At 41.2% G+C, this 27,219-nt stretch overlaps 1 long non-coding RNA gene across 1 annotated transcript; it reads right to left on the reverse strand.

The window, feature by feature from the left end:
• Positions 1-26,561, reverse strand: LOC119520529. Its single transcript, XR_005214191.1, has 3 exons — positions 26,447-26,561; positions 2,497-2,666; positions 1-164 (listed from the first exon to the last, which is right to left on the reverse strand). It is a non-coding gene; the product is annotated as an uncharacterized LOC119520529 (long non-coding RNA).
• Between the last annotated feature and the right edge of the window lie 658 nt (positions 26,562-27,219).

Raw genomic sequence — 27,219 nt, forward strand, 5'->3', positions numbered from 1 at the left:
TTTGCACTGATTTTCAATGCTATGGGCATCGATATTTTTTCCTAAAATGCTGATCCAAGAATCATTTTTTGTGAATTTTGATGTTTTTTGTTCCTTGAATACGTTTTTTCCAAAACTTTCCTCTGGAGAAACTAGCCTATTGGCTTGAAATTGAGTCTCACTGCCTGAAACAAACAAAAAAAAGGTGAACAAATCTTATAAGGAGCAAAGGCCTTGAAAAGTCCTATGAGCAAAGAGACATCAATGTGTTTAAATGTTGCAGAACTTTATCAACAGGCACAGTAAAAATAGTAGCCAGTTTAATGAACATAGTAAACCCATCACAAAGTCAAACAAGAAGGCTTCTGCGTGCCCCCAAATGACCCATAAGGCCCATACCCACGCTAAGGACACCAAAGATCTACAAGACTAAGTGAGACAAAAAGAATAGCTCAGTTTAATAAATGGATTTTCAATGTCATGGAAAAATTACTAGATTCCAGGATGGCTGTAACCATGCTTGCCTTATTTACCAGCGTATGCCCTTTCTACGTCTCAAATCTTTTAATGGCACTGATAAAGAAATACTTGTTCACTAAATAACTGAATGAAGGACTGAAGTTATCCTTATCTACTGAGGCCAGGTTGCTGAAGGTTTCCAGCATCACATCCCTGTAGAGCTCCCTCTGAGCAGGATCCAGCAAAGACCACTCCTCCAGGGTGAAGTTCAAAGCCACATCCTCAAAGTTCACTGAGTCCTAAAACAACCCACATCTGTGTGCAGGAGGATGGGGGAGACTAAGCACAGGGGATGCATAGGAGGCTCACATCACATTTGTGGTCTCTAAACATGTGCTCTATGACTTGACCACCAGAACTTTTCCCCTCTATCCACACTTGCTTCCTCACGTATTTAAGAGTCCCGTGAAAACACAAAACTAATCTCTACATTTTTACTGAGTTCACTTCAAGTTCTGCTGCTCTCTAACAGCAGGGCCCAGAGTTTCTTGGAGAAATGAGAGACATGCCAGACAAATGAAACAAACATTTCGATTTGGAGACCATTGAGTCCCTGTGAGAAAAACTCCATCTCCTTCCTTATTACCCACTGTATCATTCAGCACTGCATGAAACACAGAACCAAGGCTTGAATGAATACATAACGAGAGTCCAGGAGCTTTACTTCTATCCCCCTCACCAAACATGAGAGGCTTGGAGGCCTGTGGAAATATAAGTTGCAACAAGGGAGAGCTGACCACTGTCCTGAAGTACTCTAAGCCATCAAAAGCTGTCAGGTCCAGCTGGCTGAATGAAAATATTCTTTTGGAGAAGTATAATTCATTTTTACTTTTTTGTGTAATATTTATCACAGACCCAGTTTCTTCCCATGTCTCTCCCATTTTCATGGAGATTAGGAAATTATTTGGAAGTTAGAACTCAAGAGCAAGAAGACATGACAACTTAGAGCCCCACAAAATTCCTACACTCACAGCCTTGGTGCTGCTGCCCACCAATTAATTTTGAGTGTACACATACACACACACACGCACACACACACAATGCCAGAAGTGCTCTTTCCACCAGAGACATAACAAAGTACTCTGGGAATTGATGAACTGCTGCAGAAGAGACTGCAAGTCCCAATTTGCAAGTGAGTTCATTCAAGTCCAAAACTGTTTGACTGAAAATTTGCCAGTGATTATAAAATAGGAAGTTTGGCAGTGATTTGCTCCAAAACAACACACCCAACCTTCTGTCCAATTCCAGGAGAAAGAGATTCCCGACAAGCCACCCTAGAGGTGTATTCCCAACTTCTCACATGTCAATGCCCCTTTTGGACAGAAGAGCATGACAGCCCCATCGCTGGCATAGGAAACACTGAGCTGCGTCAGTCCCCTACACTCTGGTCTCTGACATACATCATGCACCCATAGATATCTGTGTGCAGGGAACAGAAAAAAGCTACCACGTGGTGATTCTGATGCTAGAATTTACCTATTTGGTAGAGCAGCAGCAGAAAAGGAATCCCCCTCATGTTGGTGTAAGGTGTAAAATGATCTGCTTGTGTCAGCCCTTACTACTCTCTGTACAGCATATCCGTGGTGCTTTCTCAACAAATTTCTACCACTTCATGTGCAGAAACCAGTTAACGTAACAGGCTAAAACTGCTTCTTCTTAGACAGGCCTGTTTTCAAGGTTGGCTCTTCATTGATTATCTGGGAACTGGGATGTTGGGAAGGGTCCCACCAACCCAGCCGACAAGTGGCTTGTTGTGCCTACACTTTTATGCCAACAATGTGATATGTGCTGAACCCCTGCTTTCCTTCTGGCAGTCTGTAATTTTGGTACACACTAGGCAGAGGGTGCTCACGTGACCAGCTCCCAATAAAAACCCTGTGTAACAAGTCTCTATGAAGCTTCCACGGTAGCCATTTCACACGTGTTGTCATGATTCATTGCTGGGGGATTCAGCCTGTTCTGTGTTATGTCACAGACAAAACTTCTGAAAGCTCGCACCTGATTTCCTCCAGACTTTGGTCCATGGATGTTTGTTTTCCCTTTGCTGTTTTTGGTTTGTATCCTTTTGCTGTCATAAATCAGTTGTGAGGAGGACTATACACTGATTCCCAGAAGTCACACCAATCAATCATCCAACATCGTGGAGGTCTTGAGAACCCGCAACACACCTATTTTTTTAATTAAATTCAGTTTTACTGAGATATATTCACATACCATACAATCATCTATGGTGTACAATCAACTGTTCACAGGACCTTCATACAGTTATGCATCCATCACTCCAATCTATTTTTGAACATTTTCCTTACACCAGAATCAGAATAAGAAATAAAGGTAAAAAAAAAACACCCAAATCATCCCACCTCCAACCTTATTTTTTATTTAGTTTTTGTCCCCATTTTTCTACTCATCCATCCATACACTGGATAAAGGGAGTGTGATCCACAAGGTTTTCACAATCACACTGTCACTCCTTGTAAGCTACATAGTTATGCAATCGTCTTCAAGAGTCAAGGCTACTGGGTTGGAGTTTGATAGTTTCAGGTTTACTTCTAGCTATTTCCATACATGAAAACCCAAAAAGAGTAATCTATATAGTGTGTAAGAATGTCCACCAGAGTGACCTCTCGATTCCATTTGAAACCTCTCAGCCACTGAAGTTTTATTTCGTTTCATTTCATGTTCCTTTTTTGGTCAAGAAGATGTTCTCAATCCCATGATGCCAGGTCCAGATTCATCCCCAGGAGTCATATCCTATATTGCCAGGGAGACTTATGCCCCTGGGAGTCGGGTCCCACATGGAGGGGAGGGCAGTGAGTTCACCTGCCCAGGTGGCTTAGTTACAGAGAGAGGCCACATCTGAGCAACAAAGAGGCACTCGGGGAGAGACTCTTAGGCACAATTATAAGCAGGTTTAGCCTCTCCTTTGCAGTTACAAGCTTCTTAAGGGCAAGCCCCAAGACAGAGGGCTCGGCATACCAAGCCGTCAGTCCCCATGTTTGTGAGAACATCAGCAACAATCCAGGTGAGGAAGCCCAACACCTCTGCATCCTCCCCCAGCTCCTCAGGGGGGCCCCAAATATATATTTTTATTCTCCGCCCAAATTACTTTGGGATGTGTTGCTCTTTCATTCTAAACTACACAAACCTACCATATCTCACTTCCTATCCAAAGTTCAAAGTAATTGTGGTGTTTGAACAAACTGTAGAAGTTATACCGTTTAGAAAATATAGATCCTACACCAAATAAACATCTCTTCCCTTGGTCTCACATGGAAGTTGAAGTTTTAACACACAGCCAATTTCAACCTTTACCCTTTGGCCCAACTTGCCTTAGTCTTAACCAGATCTGCTTCATTCTTATCTCTAATTGAAGTCTGGGCTCTTTTTCAGCTTTTTTTTTAAAACAGTTGCTGTATGTATTAATACTGACATTCATAGCTGCTGAGCTCTAGCTCTGAGTTTCAGGTGTCACACAGATACCAATGTTCCAGAGACCATCAAGTTATACACAAAGCAATCAGCATCTCAGAGTTTGGAGACAGCCATTACAATTCAGGAATAGATTTGACTGCTGTAAGAGCTTACAATCTAGGGACCATTACAATAATCGTTTCCCTGTTAGGCTGTGCTCTAAGATTCAATTCTGAGTTTACACACTGTAGTTAGTCTATATTGGTGAGGCATTATAGTGTTTGCCTTTGTTTCTGGCATACTTCACTCAAAATGCTGTTACAGGATCCATTCACCTTGTTGCGTGTCTCATAGCTTCATTCCTTCTTGCAGTTGCTCAGTATTCCGTTGCATGCATACACCACAGTTCACCATTCTGTTCCTCAGTTGGTGTACCCTTAGGCCACCTCCACCCATTGCAAATCATGAATACTGCCTGCATGAACACCAGTGTGCAAATGTCCATTCATGTCTCTGCTCTCACATCTTCCAAGTACATACCCCATAATGAAATTGCAGGACCTTATGGCCCCCACATACGTAGCTTCTTGCAGAGCCACCACAGCGACCTCCAGAAAGGCTACACCATTCTGCCTCCTCATCAACAGTAAATAGGTACATCCCTCTCTCCATGTTTTCTCCAGCACTTTTACCCCATTTACATTTTTCCTACAATTTTATAGAGATACATTCATATACCGCACAATTATCCACAGTGTACAGTCAGTTGTTCACAGTATCATCATAAAGTTGTACATTTATCACCACAGTCAGAACTTGAACATATTGATTACCATGAAAAAGCTTTTTTGTGTGTGTGAATAATAAAAAAGATAGTAAGAAGAAAACTAAAATGTCACACAATACAATATAATCGTAGGGACAAAAAACAACACCACTACCAAGAATCCCATATCTTCCCTTATATCCTCCTGTCCTACACATTTAACTTTGGTATATTGCCTTTGTTACATTTAATGGAAGCATTTTACAATGTTACTGTTGACCATAGACTCCAGTTTGCTTTGATTATGTTTTTTCCCAAATGCCATCCCTTTTTCAAAACACATCTATTTTGAAGTCGTCAAATACTATAACTCATTTTATATTCTGATGATAAAAATGTGCCATTCAGGCGCTCCGCGGGCCGGGCGGGCTCGGGGCGGCCTGGAGGAGGAAGACTGGCGAGGAGCCAGGGAACACGGTGGTCCCCGGCACCCCTCGGCCGACCCCCAGTGGATTTGCAAACGGAAAGGATGTCCGCGGCCCCGTGACCTTTGGAGACACGGCTGGATCCACCCTCCAGCCCCAGGACTGATCTTCTGACCAGGAGAGAATTGAAAGATGCTCCTTGCGACGGCTGCACCTGACAGTTGCCTGGAGCCGCGTCCAAGGATTTTTCTGAGCCTGATGGATTTACAGTGATCGTCGGTGGCCTGGGGAATAAGGCCGCTGGAGGCTTTCTCTGGATGATGCACATCTGCATGTTTCTGGATGTTAAAAGTGGTTGAAGGCAGGCCCTTGAATCCTGTTATACCTGGGATTTAAGTACTGTAGATCCAAAAAGCATGTGATCCGTTCAGCACTTCACAGGGACTGGAGAACTGCCCCTTCCTGAGCTATAGCTGGACTTTCTTGGGATTTGGAGAATTAAGATTTGGCCATTGGAATCCCCTTCCAGTTGAGTCCTATATCCTTTTGACACTTCCCCATCATTTTTTGAGTACTGCTTTACTTTCTGGCACCACGAGATGTTCGAGGCTCATCTTGTACTTTCCCTGTCCTGATCTGGAATCAGCCATCACGTCTGTGGTACGGTTGCCAGAAGGGCATAATCTGAACCTAACGATGAGGAGATTAGACAAACCCAAACTGAGGGACATTCTACAAAATAACTGGTCAGTACTTTGCAAAAATGGCAAGACGATGAAAGACAAAGAAAGACTGAGATCATTCTGGATTAAAGAAGACCAAGGGACGTGTGGCAATTCAGTGCAACATGTGGTCTGGACTGGATTCTGGATTGGAAAAGGACATTATGATGAAATGGGTGAGATTGAATCAAGTCTCTCGATTTAACAACAATTTTGTATTAATGTTAATTTCCTGATTTTGATCATTGTAATGTGGTTATATAAGATGTTCATGTCTGAGAAATCAAAAAAAAAAAAAAATGTGCCATTCATTGAACACCCTAGAATATAAGAAAGACTTTCCAAAGAGCTTTATACACATTCACTCATATAGTTCTTAAAATAACTCTGTATGTAGGTCATTAGAGCAGACTTGATTACAACTAGTTCATCGCAGAGAAATAGAAGAAACAGAATCATATTGATAACATTACCCAATTAGGATGCTACAAGGCAGTTTCTCTTCAGAGCCTCAACTAACAACTGCACTTCTACTGCATTACCTTATAGTTTTGTTGTTACTATGGTTGTTATTTGCCAGGGCGACGAGGAGATAGGCCCGATTCTTTCTGGGGCACTATGGAATACAGATAAAGGAAACAACCTGTTCCATTCAGACATCGTTTTGCTGCTTCTCCTGGAAAAGCTCCACGCCTTGTGGAAGACTGCTTTAAGACCCCTGGCTCCTTCATGGAGTAAAAGTTATTATAGTTGCACACATCCTAGTACATGCAGGCTCTACAGGACTGAATAAAACAGATAAATTTTGAACCATGCAGCTCTCAAATTCTTTTGGAGAACAAATAAATCAAATTCAGGTCCTTTGGGAATATTTCACTTAGTGAGGGGTGTTCCAGTTTGCTAAAGCTGCCGGAATGCAAAATACCAGAAATGGATCAGCTTTTGCCCTAGGAGTGTATTCACAAATTTACAGCTCTAAGGCCATGAAAATGTCCCAGTTAAGGCATTAACAAGAGGATTCCTTCACTGAAGAAAGGCCAATGACATCTGGGGGTCCTCTGTCACACTGGAAGGCACATGGCCGGAATCTGCTGGGCCTCTCATGGAGTTAGCTTCTTGTTTCTGTTGCCTTCTCCAAAATGTCTCTTGGCTTCTGTCTTAGCTTCTCTCTCTCTCTGCTCCTGTGTGTCCTTGCTGGTTTCTCCCACAGCATTTCTCTCTAGGTGTTTGGGGGTCTTCTCTTAGCTTCTCCAGGGAAAAATCTGGATTTTATCTCTTAGCTTCTCTCCTGGTTCTGGTTTCAATGGGTGTCTCCAAAATGTCTCTGGGCATTTTCTCTCTACGCATCTCTGAGCTCTCTTGAAAATGTCTGTTCTAGTTTGCTAATGCTGCCAGAATGCAAAACACCAGAGATGGATTGGCATTTATAAAAGGGGGGTTATTTGGTTACACAGTTACAGTCTTAAGGCCATAAAATGTCCAAGGTAAGGCATCAACAATCGGGTACCTTCACTGGAGGATGGCCAGTGGCATCCAGAAAACCTCTGTTAGCTGGGAAGGCACGTGGCTGGCATCTGCTCCAGGTTCTGGTTTCAAAATGGCTTTTTCCCAGGACGTTCCTCTCTAGGCTTCAGCTCCTCAAAAATGTCACTCTTAGTTGCTCTTGGGGCATTTGTCCTCTCTCAGGTTCTCCGGAGCAAAAGTCTGCTTTCAACGGCTGTCTCCAAAATGTCTCTGCAAGCTGAAGCTCCTCTCTCAGTTCCAGTGCATTCTTCAAAGTGTCCCTCTTGTCTGTGGCTCCTCTTCAAAATGTCACTCACAGCTGCACTGAGTTCCCTCTGTATGTCAGCTCATTTATATGGCTCCAGTGATTTAATTTAGACCCACCCTGAATGGGTGGGGTAACACCTCCATGGAAATTATCCAATCAGAGTCATCACGCACAGTTGGCTGGGACACATCTCCACAGAAACACTCAAAGAATTACAATCTAATCAACACTGATACGTCTGCCCACACAAGATTACCTCAAAGACAATGGCATTTTGGGGGACATAATATATTCAAACCGGCACAATGTCTCTGCCTTTTATCCTCTCATAGAGGATGCCAACAAACTAAGATCCATCTTGAATGGGAAGGGTCACATCTCCATGGAAATAATCTAATCAAAGGGTCCCACCCACAATTGGGTAGGTCACATCTCCATGGAGACAACCTAATCAAAAAATCCCACTCATAATAAGTCTGCACCAACAAGATTAGACTAAAAGAACATGCTTTGTGGGATACATAACAGAGTCAAACTAGCACAAGAGGTTAATGAGATGTGTGTGGGTGTGGGTGTGTGGGTGTGTGTATAGTATGACAGCCTGCAGGACAGAGTAAAGAAGAACAGTAAAATAACCATTTTATATACCAGAAAATTCGATACCTAAATTGATTAAAATATATATAAATAAAATGCAAGATATTTACATAACTATATAATTGCATATATACAATAGGTAGACATGTATATATCCACATGTGAATATAGTTCCCGCATTATCAACTCTAAACAATTAGAACAGACCAAAATAAATGGATGGACATGCCATGTTCATAGACTGGAAAATTAAATATCATTAAGATGTCAATTCTACACAAAAAGGTAAAGATTCAATGCAATCCCAATCAAAATTCCAACACCCTTTTTGCAGAAATGGAAAAGCCAATAATCAGATTTATTTGGAAAGGTAACGGCCCCAAATAGCCAAAAATATCTTGAAAAAAGAACAAAGTTAGAGGACTCACACTTCCTGACTTTAAGCATATTACAAAGCATCAGCAGTCAAAACATCACGGTATTGGCACAAGGACAGAAATATTGACAAATGGAATGGAACTGAAATTTCAGAAATACATCCTCACATCTATGGCCAATTGATTTTTTTAATTCAGTTTTATTGAGATATATTCACATACCATACAATCATCCATGGTGTACAATCAACTGTTCGCAGTACCAACATATAGTTGTGCCTTCATCACCCCAATCCATTTTCTTAATTCAGTTTTACTGAGATATATTCACATATGATACAATCATCCATGGTGTACAATCAACTGTTCACGGTACCATCATATAGTTGTGCATTCATCACCCCAATCCATTTTTGAACATTTTCTTTACACCAGAAAGAATAAAAATAAGAATAAAAACAGAAGTAAAAAAGAACACCCAAATCATCCCCCTCATCCCACCCTATTTTTCATTTAGTTTTTTGGCCCCATTGTTCTACTCATCCATCCATACACTGGACAAGGGGAGTGCGATCGAAAAGGTTTTCACAATCACACAGTCACCCCTTGTAAGCTACATAGTTATACAATCATCTTCAAGAGTCAAGGCCACCAGGTTGGAGTTTGGTAGTTTCAGATATTTACTTCTAGCTATTGCAATTCACTAAAATACAGAAAGGGATATCTATATAGTGCGTAAGAATGCCCACCAAAGTGACCTCTCAACTCCATTTGGAATCTCTCAGCCATTGAAACTTTATTTTGTTTCCTTCCGCTTCCCCCTTTTGGTCAAGAAGATGTTCTCAATCCCACGATGCTGGGTCCAGATTCATCCCTGGGAGTCATATTCTGTGTTGCCAGGGAGATTTACACCCCTGGGAGTCAGGTCCCCCATAGGGGAGAGGGCAGTGAATTCGCCTGTTGAGTTTGGCCAACTGATTTTTGACAAGGCTGCCAAGTCCACTCAATTGGGAAAGAATGGTCTCTTCAACAAATGGTTCTGGAAGAACTGGATATCCATATGCAAAAGAATGAAAGAGGACTGCGAAAGAATGAAAGAGGACTCCTGTGACCGTTTGAAGCTGTATGTACCCCAGAAAATCCACTGCTGTGAAGGCAGACCTCTTGTGGGTGGGACTTTTTCATTACATTATTTCAGTTGAGGCATGCCCCAGGCAGGTCTTAATCCTCTTACTGGAGTCCTTTTGTAAGAGGATGAAATAGAAAGAACGGAAGCTGACAGACAGAGAAACACACAGAAGCTGGGAGAGAAGGGGACACACAGAAGCTGGGGGAGAAGGGGACACGCAGAAGCTGAGGGAGAAAGCCACAGAAACTTAGAGGAAGCCACTGAAGTCAGAAGCTGGAAGCAATGAAACCTAGAAGAAAAGGGAGAGACCAGCAGATGCCACGTGCCTCGCCATCTGACGGAGGATCACTGGACCATCTGATGATGCCTTGATTTGGACATTTTCATGGCCAAGAACTGTAAGCTTGTACGCTAATAAATCCCCATTGTTAAAAGCCAGTGCATTCCTGGTATATTGCATATCAGCAACTTTCATTTCATTTCATCAAAGTAAAAGAACCCCTTTCTCACATCAGACACAAAATTTAACTCAAAATGGATCAAGGACATAAATATAAGAACCAGGACCATAGAACTCCTAGAAGAAAATGTAGGGGGCATTTACCAGTTTGGATACATTGTTCTTTAATGCAGTCTTGGGAGGGCAAGCAATAAACTGTTGATTGTTTCCATGGAGATGTGACTCACCCAACTGTCGGTGATACTTTTGATTAGATTATTTCCATGGAGATGTGGACCCCGCCCATTCAGGGTGGGTCTTAATTAAATCACTAGAGTCCTGTAAGAGAGCTCACAGACAGAAGGAGCTAAGAGCAGCTGAGACAGATGCTTGCTGATGCTTTGAGTTGCTAGCCCAGAGTTTGCTCTGGAGAAGCTAAGAGAGGACAAAATGCCACAAGAGCAGCTGAGAGAGACTTTTAGAGAGATGCTTGGAAGCTGGCAGAGATGCTCAGAGATGCTTGGAGTTGCAGAGAGAAGGACGTTTGGAGATGCTAAGCTAAGGACACACAGCAGCTGAGAGAGGAGCTGAAACATAACCTGGGGCGAGCAGATCCCAGCCATGTGCCTTCCCAGCTAACAGAGGTGTTCTGGATGCCATCAGCCTTTCTTCAGTGAAAGTATCCTCTTTTTGATGCTTTAGTTCGGACACTTTTATGACCATGGATCTGTAAATGTGTAGCCAAATAAACCCCCTTTATAAAAGCCAGTGATTCCTGGTGTTTTACATAACAGCAGCATTAGCAAACCAGAACACAGCATCTTCAGGATATTGTGTTGGGCACTGGTTTCTTGGACTTTATAGCCAGAGCACAAGCAATGAAAGAAAAAAATAGATAAATGGGACCTCCTCAAAATTAAAAACTTTTGTGCATCATAAGACTTTCACAAGAGTGCAAAGATAACCTACTCAATGGGAGAAAATAGTTAGAAATCATGTATCTGATAAGGGTTTGATATCCAGAATACATAAAGAAATCCTACAACTCAACAATAAAAAACAAGTTTTTTTTGCATCTGATCAAGTGATCTTTATTTCAAGTATGCAAGACTGATATATTGCAAAATACATCAATGTAAAACACATTGACACAGAAAACATGATCATCTCAAATATACAAAAGAATTCAATGAAATCCAACATCAGTTTATGGTAAAACCCTCAGGAAAATAGGAATATTAAGAAATTTCATTAAACTTATAAAGTCTATCTACAAAAGCAATTGTATCTACATTGTGATTATTACTGAAAGTTTCAGCCCTTTCCATTAAGGTTGGGTATAAATGAAGGATGACTACTTCTAATCAGCAAACCTTTTTTTGGAGGCAAAAAGGCAATGAGTTCTTAAGATTATAGAAGAAATATAATGTCAATAGGTCCATATGACATCATTTTGTAAAAAGAAAACCCAAAACATCTAACAAAATAACTATCAGAAATAATGAGCCAAAATTTCAAGGTAGTGCTAAATGGTTTGAATACTTTCGGAATGTTAAACGTACATAAACCCCCATGACCCAGAAATTTGTCTCCTAAAATAAATTGATACATATGTCCAAAAAAAGAAATATACAGATCCTTCTCATTCCAATCTTCTGGGATTCCAGATGTTTTAAACACACTGTTCTGTTGTCTTTTGAAAAGGACTTCTAGTCTTGATGTACTAATTTGTATATTTTTCTTATTGATTTGTCATAATTAATACACTTATGTTCCTGGCCTTTTTTTTTTTTAATATGAAACAATTCAATTTTAAAATGGGCAAAGACTTGAATAGACATTTTTCCAAAGGGGGTTTACAAATAGCTAAAAAGCACATGAAAAGATGTTCAACATCACTAGCTATTAGGGAAATGCCAAATCAAAGCCACAATGAGAAACCATATCACATCCACTAGAACGGCCACTATTAAAATAAACAGAAAACTACAAGTGTAGAAGAAGATGTGGAGAAGTAGGGACATTCATTCACTGCTAGTGGCACTGTAAAATGGTGAAGCCACTGTGGAGGACAGTTCAGCAAATATAGAATTTGCTAAATATAGAATTGCCATATGTGCAGGTTTGGATGCATTATGTCCCCCAAAATGCCATGTTCTTTAATGCAATCTTGTGGGGGCAGATGTATTCGAGTTAATTAGGTTGGAATCTTTGGATTAGTTTGTTTCCATGGAGATGTGACCCACCCACCTGTGGGTAATACCTTTGATCAGATCATCTCCATGGAGGTGTGGCCCCGCCCATTCAGCATGGGGCTTAATTAAATCACTGGACTCCTATGAAAGAGCTTACAAACAGAAGGAGCTCCGCGGTGCCACCAAGAGAGACATTTTGGAGATGGCCTTTGAAAGCAGACTTTTGCTGATACTTTGCCCTGGAGAAGCTAAGGGAGGACAAAACATCCCAAGAGCAACATTTTGAAGAACACACAGGAGCTGAGAGAGGAGCTGGAACACAACCTGGGATCAGAAGACACCAGCCACGTGCCTTCCCAGACAACAGAGGCGTTCCAGACGCCATGGGCCATCCTTCGGTGAAGGTACTCTATTGTTGATGCCTCACGTTGGACACTTCATGGCCTTAAGACTGTAACTTTGTAACCACATAAACCCTGTACCAGTTTGGATATATTATGTCCCCCAAGAAAAAGCCATGATCTTTTAATCCAGTCTTGTGGGATATTGGGATTAGGTTGTTTCCATGGAGATGTGACCCACGCAACTGTGAGTGACAACTTTGGTTACGGTGTGAACTCTGATTGAATGTTTCCATGGAGGTATGGCCCTACCCATTCAGTGTGGGCCTGGATTAGTTCACTGGAGTCTTATAAAGGGGCTCACAAACAGAAGGACCTCAGAGCTGCAACCTACAGAGACATTTTGAAGACAGCTGCTGAAATCAGACTTTTGCTCCGGAGAAGCTAAGAGAGGACAAACGTCCCAAGAGCAACATTTTGACGAAAGCACAGGAACTGAGAGAGGAGCTGGAATTCAAGCTGGGATCAGCAGACACCAGCCACATGCCTTCCCAGCTTACAGAGACTTTCTGGACTCCAATGGCCATCCTCCAGTGAAGGGACCCTACTGTTGATGCTTTACCTTGGACACTTAATGGCCTTAAGACTATAACTTTGTAACCAAATAAACCCCCTTTATAAAAGCCAATCCGTTTCTGGTATTTTGCACAACGGCAACATTAGCAAACTGGAACAAACCCCCTTTATAAAGGCCAATCCATTTCTGGTGTTTTGCATAACGGTAGCACCGGCAATCCTGCTACTAGGTATATACCCAGAAGAATTGAAAGCAGGGATTTGCACACTGATGTTCACAGCAGCATTATTCACAATTGCCAAAAGATGGAAGCAACCCAAGGGTCCCATCAATCAATGAATGGATAAATAAAATGTGGTATATACATATGATGGAATATTATTCAGCGATAAAAAGGAATGAAATCCTGATGTATGTGATGACACAGATGAACCTTAAGGACACTATGTTGAGTGAAATAAGCCAGACACAAAAGGATAAATGTTGTACAATCTCACTTACATGAACTAATTATAATAAGCAAATTCATAGTGTTAGAATCTAGATACAGGTTACAAAGGGACAAACTGGGGTAGAGAATGGAAGCTGATGTTTAATTTGTACAGAATTTCAGTTTAGCTGATTGTAAACTTTGGAAATGGATGGCGGGGACAGGAGCACATTATTCTGAATGTAATCAACAGCACTTAACTATGTACATGAATGTGGTTGAAAAGGGAAGTTTTGGGGCATGTATGTCACTAGAATGAAAGTTAGAAGACGAAACATGGGACTGTATAACAGTGAACCCTGTGTTAACAGCACAAGTATAAGAATGTTCTTTCATGAATTAAAACAAATGTGTGAAACTAACACAAAATGCTAATGATACGGTGGTATATGGGAAAAAATACACTTAATGTAAACCATAGGTGACAGTAAATAGTACTATTTCAAAATTCTTTCATCAATTGTAAAAAAGGTACCACACTAATGTCAATGACGGAGGGTATATGAAAACCTATTTTTACATGACTTTTCTATAAACCTACAACTTCTGCAATTAAAAAAGTAATAATTTTAAAAACTGTTACAAGGGACAAAGAAGGTCACTATATACTGATAAATGGGTCAATTCAACAAGAAGACAAAACAATTGTAACTATCCATGCATTTGAATGGTAGAGCCCCAAAATATATGAAGCAAATATTGACAGATTTGAAAGGAGAAACAGACGATTCTACATTAACAGGAGACTTCAACACACCACTTTCAATAATGGATACACTATCTAGACAGAAGATCAATAAGGGAGTAGATTTGAATGATACTCTAAACAAACTAGATGTAACGGACATATACAGTACAGAACACATCATCTAATAACAGCAGAATGCACATTCTTCTCTAATGCACGTGGAGCATTCTCCAGGATAGATCAGATGTTAGGTCACAAAACAAGTCTCAAAAAATTTAAAAATAATACAGTCATTCAGTGTTTCTTCCACCGTAATGGAAAGAAGCTAAAAATCAATAACCAGGGGATAACTGGAAAATTCACAAATATGTGGAAATTAAACTTAACAACCCAACAGGTCATTCTTAAAGCGAATGAAAATAAAAACACAACACAGCAAAATTTATGGGATGCAGCACAAGCATGTATAGCTCTAAATGCTTACACACACAAAAAAAAGATCTCAAATCACAGACCTAACCTCACAACTGCAGGAATGAGAAAAAGAAGAGCCAACTAAACCCAGAGTGAGCAGAAGGAAGAAAAGAACAGTGGCAGGGCCAATTGATAAACTCCATTGCCATTGTCTATAAATTTGAACATGGGCATGTTGTACAACCAGTAATTTTTCTCCAACATGCAGACAATTTTTGTGCCTTTGTACTGGAGACTGAAACAAAAAAAGACAGGCCCAGAATTTTTCACAAAAGCAAGCACGATAAACTTGACAAAAACCTGAACACCAAAAGCCTTGGAACGTGTGAGTAAATGGAGGGCCCCAGACTCACAAACCAGCATGTGTGAAACACACTGAGGCAAACATACTGCATAAAACCCATTCCAGTGTAATCCCATTAATACTGATGTGTTGAAAGTTCAATAGAGGAAGAACTAAACAGAACACTGCTTAATTAAAAATAATATATGGTAAAGGTATGAAGAGTAACCAAAAAATCAGGACAGTGGGCATCTGTGAGACTAGAATGAGATGATTTCAGGCAGGGGCACAAACAGAGGCTCTAGCAACTGCCCAAGATCCACTTACCAACCTTGATGATAATTCCAAGGAAATTTATATGGTGGTTATTACTAAAACTTAACCATAAGGCACTGCATGCATTCTTTTTTGAATATATTTCACAATGAAAATTTAAAGCATTAAGTCTGGAAAAGAACACAGTTTGATACGTTTTGTTTTGCCGTGTAATCTGACAATCGGAATTTTAACTCACAGTTACAGTAGTAAAAGATTCTATTTAGAAATAATTGGATACAGAACTCATCATCATATGCACCTTTCTAAAAACCAAGGATGTCATTATGAATATGAAATAAACTGCAGGATTAGCAGAACAAATAAGCAAAGTCTATAGCAATATATACACTATCTAACCTTTGCTATAATAAAGGTGGGAAAGAAAAATATGCATTCATTTCTGTTTGTTTTTATACAAAGAAACATTGACAGGATGCAAAAGAAATTATCAAAACAGGTATTTACAGATGGCTGGAGTAAGAGCACTGAAGGGGACTAGGATATATTGGCAGTGAGTTTTAAATTACACCTTCTTGTCTGGTAGAAAATCTTTTTTAATCCTTGCATGCATTACTTATTTAAAATAAATAGACAATAATGTAAATCATATTTTAATTTTTAAACTATGTTTTAATTCATTGTTACTTTTTTAAATTTAATTTTCAGTTAATTTTATTTTAACTTAGAATGGTTTCCTAAACCAGTCTAACATTTAATCCTTAAACTGTAACGTTTATAAAAGTGCAAACCATAAAAATGAAAATTTTGAAATCTCTCTGCAACTAAAATGACAAGTGGCATCATAGTTTGTTCTTCCTTTCACTCTCAAACTGAGGAATATTTTCAGGAAGAAGTAGCATATTTAATGCATTAGGGGTTTGGCCCTAATTCGTTAACTGTTTTAGGATTTTCAAGGAGTTTCACAAACTTTTAGTCATCTTCCTCATGTCAATTACAATAGGAATTCAGTTGTCTTGGGGAAAGTATTGCCTTTCAAATATCAAAATTCTCTAGCCACAAAAACATACAAAAACAAACAAGGAAAAAAAAAAAAAAAAGATGTGTAGTGCCCCCTTGAGGAGCCTGTGGAGAATGCAGGGGTATTTGCCTACCCCACCTCCATGGTTGCTAACATGACCACAGACATAGGGGACTGGTGGTTTGATGGGTTGAGCCCTCTACCATAGGTTTTGCCCTTGGGAAGACGGTTGCTGCAAAGGAGAGGCTAGGCCTCCCCTGTATTTGTGCCTAAGAGTCTCCTCCTGAATGCCTCTTTGTTGCTCAGATGTGGCCCTCTCTCTCTGGCTAAGCCAACTTGAAAGGTGTGAAATCACTGCCCTCCCCCCTACGTGGGATCAGACCCCCAGGGAAGTGAATCTCCCTGGCAACGTGGAATATGACTCCCGGGGAGGAATGTAGACCCGGCATCGTGGGATGGAGAACATCTTCTTGACCAAAAGGGGGATGTGAAAGGAAATGAAATAAGCTTCAGTGGCAGAGAGATTCCAAAACGAGCCGAGAGATCACTCTGGTGGGCACTCTTACGCACACTTTAGACAACCTTTTTAGGTTCTAAAGAATTGGGGTAGCTGGTGGTGGATACCTGAAACTATTAAACTACAACCCAGAACCCATGAATCTCGAAGACAGTTGTATAAAAATGTAGCTTATGAGGGGTGACAGTGGGATTGGGAATGCCATAAGGACCAAACTCCACTTTGTCTAGTTTATGGATGGATGTGTAGAAAAGTAGGGGAAGCAAACAAACAGACAAAGGTACCTAGTGTTCTTTTTTACTTCAATTGCTCTTTTCACTCTAATTATTATTCTTGTTATTTTGTGTGTGTGCTAATGAAGGTGTCAGGGATTGATTTAGGTGATGAATGTACAACTATGTAATGGTACTGTAAACAATCGAAAGTACAATTTGTTTGTATGACTGCGTGGTATGTGAATATATCTCAATAAACTGATGATTAAAAAAAAAAAAATGGATCTAGACACCCAGGGGAGTGAATCTCCCTGGCAACGTGGAATACGACTCCCGGGGAGGAATGTAGACCTGGCATCGTGGACAGAGAACATCTTCTTGACCAAAAGGGGATGTGAAAGGAATGAAATAAGCTTCAGTGGCAGAGAGAATCCAAAAGGAGCCGAGAGGTCACTCTGGTGGGCACTCTTACGCACAATTTAGACACCCTTTTTAGGTTCTAAAGAATTGGGGTAGCTGGTGGTGGATACCTGAAACTATCAAACTACAACCCAGAACCATGAATCTCGAAGACAGTTGTATAAAAATGTAGCTTATGAGGGGTGACAAGGGGATTGGGAAAGCCATAAGGACCACACTCCACTTTGTCTAGTTTATGGATGGATGAGTAGAAAAATAGGGGAAGGAAACAAACAAAAACAAACAGACGGAGGCGGGGCAAGATGGCAGACTGGTGAGCTGTATGTTTTAGTTACTCCTCCAGGAAAGTAGGTAAAAAGCCAGGAACTGCGTGGACTGGACACCACAGAGCAATCTGTCTTTGGGCATACTTCATACAACACTCATGAAAACGTGGGGAACTGCTGAGATCAGCGAAATCTGTAAGTTTTGCGGCCAGGGGACCCGCGCCCCTCCCTGCCAGGCTCAGTCCCGGGGGAGGAGGGGCTGTCAGCTCCAGGAAGGAGAAGGGAGAATTGCAGTGGCTGCTCTTACCGGAAACTCATTCTACTGATTCAAACTCCAACCATAGATAGACTGAGGCCAGACACCAGAGACTCTGAGAGCAGCCAGCCCAGCAGAGAGGAGACAGGCATAGAAAAAAAACAACACGCAAAACTCCAAAATAAAGCAGAGGATTTTTGGAGTTCTGGTGAACACAGAAAGGGGAAGGGCGGAGATCAGGCCTTGAGGCGCATATGCAAATCCCGAAGCAAGGCTGATCTCTCTGCCCTGGGCACTTTTCCTTAATGGCCCTGGTTGCTTTGTCTATTAGCATTTCAATAACCCATTAGATCTCTGAGGAGGGCCGGTTTTTTTTTTTTTTTTTTTTTTTTTTTTTTTAAATCCTTTTTGCTTTTTCTAAAACAATTACTCTAAGAAGCTCAATACAGAAAGCTTCAAAGAATTGAAATTTGGGCACGTCAAGTCAAGAGCAGAACTAAGAGAGCTCTGAGACAAAAGGCAATAATCCAGTGGCTGAGAAAATTCACTAAACAACACAACTTCCCAAGAAAAGGGGGGTGTCCGCTCACAGCCACCATCCTGGTGGACAGGAAACACTCCTGCCCATCGCCAGCCCCATAGCCCAGAGCTGCCCCAGACAACCCAGTGTGACGGAAGTGCTTCAAATAACAGGCACACACCACAAAACTGGGCGTGGACATTAGCCTTCCCTGCAACCTCAGCTGAATGTCCCAGAGCTGGGAAGGGGGAGCAGTGTGAATTAACAGAGCCCCATTCAGCCATCATTTGAGCAGACTGGGAGCCTCCCAACACAGCCCAGCAGCCCAGAACTGCCCTGGGGGGACAGCACTCACCTGTGACATAGCACAGTCATCCCTCAACAGAGGACCCGGGGTGCACAGCCTGGAAGAGGGACCCACTTGCAAGTCTCAGGAGCCATACGCCAATACCAAAGACTTGTGGGTCAGTGGCAGAGACAAACTGTGGCAGGACTGAACTGAAGGATTAGACTATTGCAGCAGCTTTAAAACTCTAGGATCATCAGGGAGATTTGATTGTTAGGGCCACCCCCCCTCCCCGACTGCCCAGAAACACGCCCCACATACAGGGCAGGCAACACCAACTACACACGCAAGCTTGGGACACCAATTGGGCCCCACAAGACTCACTCCCCCACTCACCAAAAAGGCTAAGCAGGGGAGATCTGGCTTGTGGAGAACAGGTGGCTCGTGGACGCCACCTGCTGGTTAGTTAGAGAAAGTGTACTCCACGAAGCTGTAGATCTGATAAATTAGAGATAAGGACTTCAACTGGTCTACAAACCCTAAAAGAACCCTATCAAGGTCAGCAATGCCACGAGGCCAAAAACAACAGGAAAATTATAAAGCATATGAAAAAACCAGACGATATGGATAACCCAAGCCCAAGCACCCAAATCAAAAGACCAGAAGAGACACACCTAGAGCAGCTACTCAAAGAACTAAAGATGAACAATGAGACCCTAGTACGGGATATGAAGGAAATCAAGAAGACCCTAGAAGAGCATAAAGAAGACATTGCAAGACTAAATAAAAAATGGATGATCTTATGGAAATTAAAGAAACTGTTGACCAAATTAAAAAGATTCTGGACGCTCATAGTACAAGACTAGAGGAAGTTGAACAACGAATCAGTGACCTGGAAGATGACAGAATGGAAAATGAAAACATAAAAGAAAGAATGGGGAAAAAAAATTGAAAAACTCGAAATGGACCTCAGGGATATGATAGATAATATGAAACGTCCGAATATAAGACTCATTGGTGTCCCAGAAGGGGAAAGAAAAGGGTAAAGGTCTAGGAAGAGTATTCAAAGAAATTGTTGGGGAAAACTTCCCAAATCTTCTAAACAACATAAATACACAAATCATAAATGCTCAGCGAACTCCAAATAGAATAAATCCAAAAAAACCCACTCCAAGACATATACTGATCACACTGTCAAACATAGAAGAGAAGGAGCAAGTTCTGAAAGCAGCAAGAGAAAAGCAATTCACCACATACAAAGGAAACAGCATAAGACTAAGTAGTGACTACTCAGCAGCCACCATGGAGGCGAGAAGGCAGTGGCACGATATATTTAAAATTCTGAGTGAGAGGAATTTCCAGCCAAGAATACTTTATCCAGCAAAGCTCTCCTTCAAATTTGAGGGAGAGCTTAAATTTTTCACAGACAAAGAAATGCTGAGAGAATTTGCTAACAAGAGACCTGCCCTACTGGAGATACTAAAGGGAGCCCTACAGACAGAGAAACAAAGACAGGACAGAGAGACTTGGAGAAAGGTTCAGTACTAAAGAGATTCGGTATGGGTACAATAAAGGATATTAATAGAGAGAGGGAAAAATATGGCAAACATAATCCAAAGGATAAGATGGCCGATTCAAGAAATGCCTTCACGGTTTTAACGTTGAATGTAAATGGATTAAACTCCCCAATTAAAAGATATAGATTCGCAGAATGGATCAAAAAAAATGAACCATCAATATGTTGCATACAAGAGACTCATCTTAGACACAGGGACACAAAGAAACTGAAAGTGAAAGGATGGAAAAAAATATTTCATGCAAGCTACAGCCAAAAGAAAGCAGGTGTAGCAATATTAATCTCAGATAAAATAGACTTCAAATGCAGGGATGTTTTGAGAGACAAAGAAGGCCACTACATACTAATAAAAGGGGCAATTCAGCAAGAAGAAATAACAATCGTAAATGTCTATGCACCCAATCAAGGTGCCACAAAATACATGAGAGAAACATTGGCAAAACTAAAGGAAGCAATTGATGTTTCCACAATAATTGTGGGAGACTTCAACACATCACTCTCTCCTATAGATAGATCAACCAGACAGAAGACCAATAAGGAAATTGAAAACCTAAACAATCTGATAAATGAATTAGATTTAACAGACATCTACAGGACATTACATCCCAAATCAACAGGATACACATACTTTTCTAGTGCTCACGGAACTTTCTCCAGAATAGATCATATGCTGGGACATAAAACAAGCCTCAATAAATTTAAAAAGATTGAAATTATTCAAAGCACATTCTCTGACCACAATGGAATACAATTAGAAGTCAATAACCATCAGAGACTTAGAAAATTCACAAATACCTGGAGGTTAAACAACACACTCCTAAACAATCAGTGGGTTAAAGAAGAAATAGCAAGAGAAATTGCTAAATATATAGAGACAAATGAAAATGAGAACACAACATACCAAAACCTATGGGATGCAGCAAAAGCAGTGCTAAGGGGGAAATTTATAGCACTAAACGCATATATTAAAAAGGAAGAAAGAGCCAAAATCAAAGAACTAATGGATCAACTGAAGAAGCTAGAAAATGAACAGCAAACCAATCCTAAACCAAGTACAAGAAAAGAAATAACAAGGATTAAAGCAGAAATAAATGACATAGAGAACAAAAAAACAATAGAAAGGATAAATATCACCAAAAGTTGGTTCTTGAGAAGATCAACAAGATTGACAAGCCCCTAGCTAGACTGACAAAATCAAAAAGAGAGAAGACCCATATAAACAAAATAATGAATGAAAAAGGTGACATAACTGCAGATCCTGAAGAAATTAAAAAAATTATAAGAGGATATTATGAACAACTGTATGGCAACAAACTGGATAATGTAGAAGAAATGGACAATTTCCTGGAAACATATGAACAACCTAGACTGACCAGAGAAGAAATAGAAGACCTCAACCAACCCATCACAAGCAAAGAGATCCAATCAGTCATCAAAAATCTTCCCACAAATAAATGCCCAGGGCCAGATGGCTTCACAGGGGAATTCTACCAAACTTTCCAGAAAGAACTGACACCAATCTTACTCAAACTCTTTCAAAACATTGAAAAAAATGGAACACTACCTAATTCATTTTATGAAGCTAACATCAATCTAATACCAAAACCAGGCAAAGATGTTACAAAAAAGGAAAACTACCGGCCAATCTCCCTAATGAATATAGATGCAAAAATCCTCAACAAAATACTTGCAAATCGAATCCAAAGACACATTAAAAAAATCATACACCATGACCAAGTGGGGTTCATTCCAGGCATGCAAGGATGGTTCAACATAAGAAAAACAATCAATGTATTACAACACATTAAAAACTCGAAAGGGAAAAATCAATTGATCATCTCAATAGATGCTGAAAAAGCATTTGACAAAATCCAACATCCGTTTTTGATAAAAACACTTCAAAAGGTAGGAATTGAAGGAAACTTCCTCAACATGATAAAGAGCATATATGAAAAACCCACAGCCAGCATAGTACTCAATGGTGAGAGACTGAAAGCCTTCCCTCTAAGATCAGGAACAAGACAAGGATGCCCGCTGTCACCACTGTTATTCAACATTGTGCTGGAAGTGCTAGCCAGGGCAATCCGGCAAGACAAAGAAATAAAAGGCATCCAAATTGGAAAAGAAGAAGTAAAACTGTCATTGTTTGCAGATGATATGATCTTATATCTAGAAAACCCTGAGAAATCAACGATACACCTACTAGAGCTAATAAACAAATTTAGCAAAGTAGCGGGATACAAGATTAATGCACATAAGTCAGTAATGTTTCTATATGCTAGAAATGAACAAACTGAAGAGACACTCAAGAAAAAGATACCATTTTCAATAGCAACTAAAAAAATCAAGTACCTAGGAATAAACTTAACCAAAGATGTAAAAGACCTATACAAAGAAAACTACATAACTCTACTAAAAGAAATAGAAGGGGACCTTAAAAGATGGAAAAATATTCCATGTTCATGGATAGGAAGGCTAAATGTCATTAAGATGTCAATTCTACCCAAACTCATCTACAGATTCAATGCAATCCCAATCAAAATTCCAACAACCTACTTTGCAGACTTGGAAAAGCTAGTTATCAAATTTATTTGGAAAGGGAAGATGCCTCGAATTGCTAAAGACACTTTAAAAAAGAAAAACGAAGTGGGAGGACTTACACTCCCTGACTTTGAAGCTTATTATAAAGCCACAGTTGCCAAAACAGCATGGTACTGGCACAAAGATAGACATATAGATCAATGGAATCGAATTGAGAATTCAGAGATAGACCCTCAGATCTATGGCCGACTGATCTTTGATAAGGCCCCCAAAGTCACCGAACTGAGCCATAATGGTCTTTTCAACAAATGGGGCTGGGAGAGTTGGATATCCATATCCAAAAGAATGAAAGAGGACCCCTACCTCACCCCCTACACAAAATTAACTCAAAATGGACCAAAGATCTCAATATAAAAGAAAGTACCATTAAACTCCTAGAAGATAATGTAGGAAAACATCTTCAAGACCTTGTATTAGGAGGCCACTTCCTAGACTTTACACCCAAAGCACAAGCAACAAAAGAGAAAATAGATAAATGGGAACTCCTCAAGCTTAGAAGTTTCTGCACCTCAAAGGAATTTCTCAAAAAGGTAAAGAGGCAGCCAACTCAATGGGAAAAAATTTTTGGAAACCATGTATCTGACAAAAGACTGATATCTTGCATATACAAAGAAATCCTACAACTCAATGACAATAGTACAGACAGCCCAATTATAAAATGGGCAAAAGATATGAAAAGACAGTTCTCTGAAGAGGAAATACAAATGGCCAAGAAACACATGAAAAAATGTTCAGCTTCACTAGCTATTAGAGAGATGCAAATTAAGACCACAATGAGATACCATCTAACACCGGTTAGAATGGCTGCCATTAAACAAACAGGAAACTACAAATGCTGGAGGGGATGTGGAGAAATTGGAACTCTTATTCATTGTTGGTGGGACTGTATAATGGTTCAGCCACTCTGGAAGTCAGTCTGGCAGTTCCTTAGAAAACTAGAGATAGAGCTACCATTCGATCCAGCGATTGCACTTCTCGGGATATACCCGGAAGATCGGAAAGCAGTGACACGAACAGATATCTGCACGCCAATGTTCATAGCAGCATTATTCACAATTGCCAAGAGATGGAAACAACCCAAATGTCCATCAACAGATGAGTGGATAAATAAAATGTGGTATATACACACGATGGAATACTACGCGGCAGTAAGAAGGAACGATCTGGTGAAACATATGACAACATGGATGAACCTTGAAGACATAATGCTGAGCGAAATAAGCCAGGCACAAAAAGAGAAATATTATATGCTACCACTAATGTGAACTTTGAAAAATGTAAAACAAATGGTTTATAATGTAGAATGTAGGGGAACTAGCAGTAGAGAGCAATTAAGGAAGGGGGAACAATAATCCAAGAAGAACAGATAAGCTATTTAACGTTCTGGGGATGCCCAGAAATGACTATGGTCTGTTAATTTCTGATGGATGTAGTAGGAACAAGTTCACTGAAATGTTGCTATAGTATGTAACTTTCTTGGGGTAAAGTAGGAACATGTTGGAAGTTAAGCAGTTATCTTAGGTTAGTTGTCTTTTTCTTACTCCCTTGCTATGGTCTCTTTGAAATGTTCTTTTATTGTATGTTTGTTTTCTTTTTAACTTTTTTTTTCATACAGTTGATTTGAAAAAAGAAGGGAAAGTTAAAAAAAAAAAAAAAAGAAGAAAAAAGACAAACAAGGAAAAAAAAAAAAAAAAAAAACAACGATGTAGTGCCCCCTTGAGGGGCCTGTGGAGAATGCAGGGGTATTCGCCTACCCCACCTCCATGGTTGCTGACATGACCACGGACATGGGGGACTGGTGGTTTGATGGGTTGAGCCCTCTACCATAAGTTTTACCCTTGGGAAGACGGTTGCTGCAAAGGAGAGCCTGGGCCTCCCTGTATTTGTGCCTAGGAGTCTCCTCCTGAGTGCCTCTTTGTTGCTCGGATGTGGCCCTCTCTCTCTGGCTAAGCCAACTTGAAAGGTGAAATCACTGCCCTCCCCCCTACGTGGGATCGGACACCCAGGGAAGTGAATCTCCCTGGCAACGTGGAATATGACTCCCGGGGAGGAACGTAGACCCGGCATCGTGGGATGGAGAGCATCTTCTTGACCAAAAGGGGGATGTGAAGGGAAATGAAATAAGCTTCAGTGGCAGAGAGATTCCAAAACGAGCCGAGAGATCACTCTGGTGGGCACTCTTACGCACACTTTAGACAACCTTTTTTAGGTTCTAAAGAATTGGGGTAGCTGGTGGTGGATACCTGAAACTATTAAACTACAACCCAGAACCCATGAATCTCGAAGACAGTTGTATAAAAATGTAGCTTATGAGGGGTGACAGTGGGATTGGGAATGCCATAAGGACCAAACTCCACTTTGTCTAGTTTATGGATGGATGTGTAGAAAAGTAGGGGAAGCAAACAAACAGACAAAGGTACCTAGTGTTCTTTTTTGCTTCGATTGCTCTTTTTCACTCTAATTATTATTCTTGTTATTTTTGTGTGTGTGCTAATGAAGGTGTCAGGGATTGATTTGGGTGATGAATGTACAACTATGTAATGGTACTGTAAACAATCGAAAGTACAATTTGTTTTGTATGACTGCGTGGTATGTGAATATATCTCAATAAAATGATGATTAAAAAAAACAAACAGACAAAGGTACCCAGTGTTCTTTTTTACTTCAATTGCTCTTTTATCACTTTAATTATTATTCTTGTTATTCTTGTGTGTGTGCTAACGAAGGTGTCAGGGATTGATTTGGGTGATGAATGTACCACTATGTAATGGTACTGTAAACAATCGAAAGTACGATTTGTTTTGTATGACTGCGTGGTATGCGAATATATCTCAATAAAATGAAGATTAAAAAAAAAATGGACCTAGAATATGATAACTGTACCTGAGATCTTAAATACATCCATCTCTTAGCTTGAGATTCTCTCCCCAAAAAGGATTAAAAATTGTTTGGTTCCAGAATTCTTTTGTCTTTCTCACATTATTATCTCTCAGTCTACTACAGATTATCACCCAAGAAAATAAAAACTTTATACATTCAAATAAGGGAATAAAATTACAAAATGCTTAGATAAACCGGAGTTATATGGCAGCAATGCTTGATACAGGAATTAAAAGGGAAGGAAAGCAAGCAAATGAATCAGCTCAAACATGAAGTTCACCAAGAAAATCTACCCTCAGAAGGTTAAACCCAACGCGGGGCCCGAGACCCCGGCCTGGGGCGCGGAGGGGCCCCGGGCTCGCGCGCCCACAGCCGGTTCCCGCGCTTCCCACCCCAGGCCCGGGACCCCCGGCCCCGCGCACTCACCATCGCCGCCTCCCGAGGCTCCCCCGGGGCGTCCGCCCGACGGCTCCGCGGCCCGCGCAGGGGACAGAGCGCCGGGGCCGCAGGAAGAACCCGCGGGGCTAGAGGTCCACGTGGGTTTGCGGAGCGTCGCCCCGCCCCTAGCGGCGGCCCTGATTGGATCGTTCTCGAGGCCCCGCCCTGTTGCCTAAGTAACGGGGGCGGAGCCTTGTGGGCGGGGCTTCCTCTCCCGGCCTGGCTCCCGCCCCAGCTTGGGGGAGATCTGCGTGGCAGAGCTTGCTCCCCGCCTCCCGGGGCGGACCCCGGTGTCTTCCTCAGCCCCCGGACCCCTCCCAGGTGTATCTTCTGAACCCCCGGGCACGGGCGCGCAGGGAATTCCAGACTCAGTTTCCGGATGGAGCGATCCCCTTGTTCGGAGCAGGAAAGGCGCGCGGGCCTGGCCAGAGAGGATCAGGGGCCTCGGCGTGGGCCTGCGAGGCCACCCATGGGATTGTGCCACTTATTTATAAAAATAGGCATTTTCACCTCTTTGTTGCTCAGATGTGGCCTCTCTCTCTGGCTAAGCCAACTTGGCAATTGAAATCACTGTCCTGCCCCCTATGTGGGATCTGACACCCAGAGGAGTGAATCTCCATGGCAACGTGGAATATGACTCCCGGGGAGGAATACAGACCCGGCATCGTGGGATGGAGACATCTTCTTGACCAAAAGGGGGTCTAGAAGGAAAGGAAATGAAATAAGCTTCAGTGGCAGAGAGATTCCAAAAGGAGCCGAGA

This window comes from Choloepus didactylus, chromosome 25, assembly GCF_015220235.1.
Source record: "Choloepus didactylus isolate mChoDid1 chromosome 25, mChoDid1.pri, whole genome shotgun sequence".
NCBI classification, from domain to species: domain Eukaryota; kingdom Metazoa; phylum Chordata; class Mammalia; order Pilosa; family Megalonychidae; genus Choloepus; species Choloepus didactylus.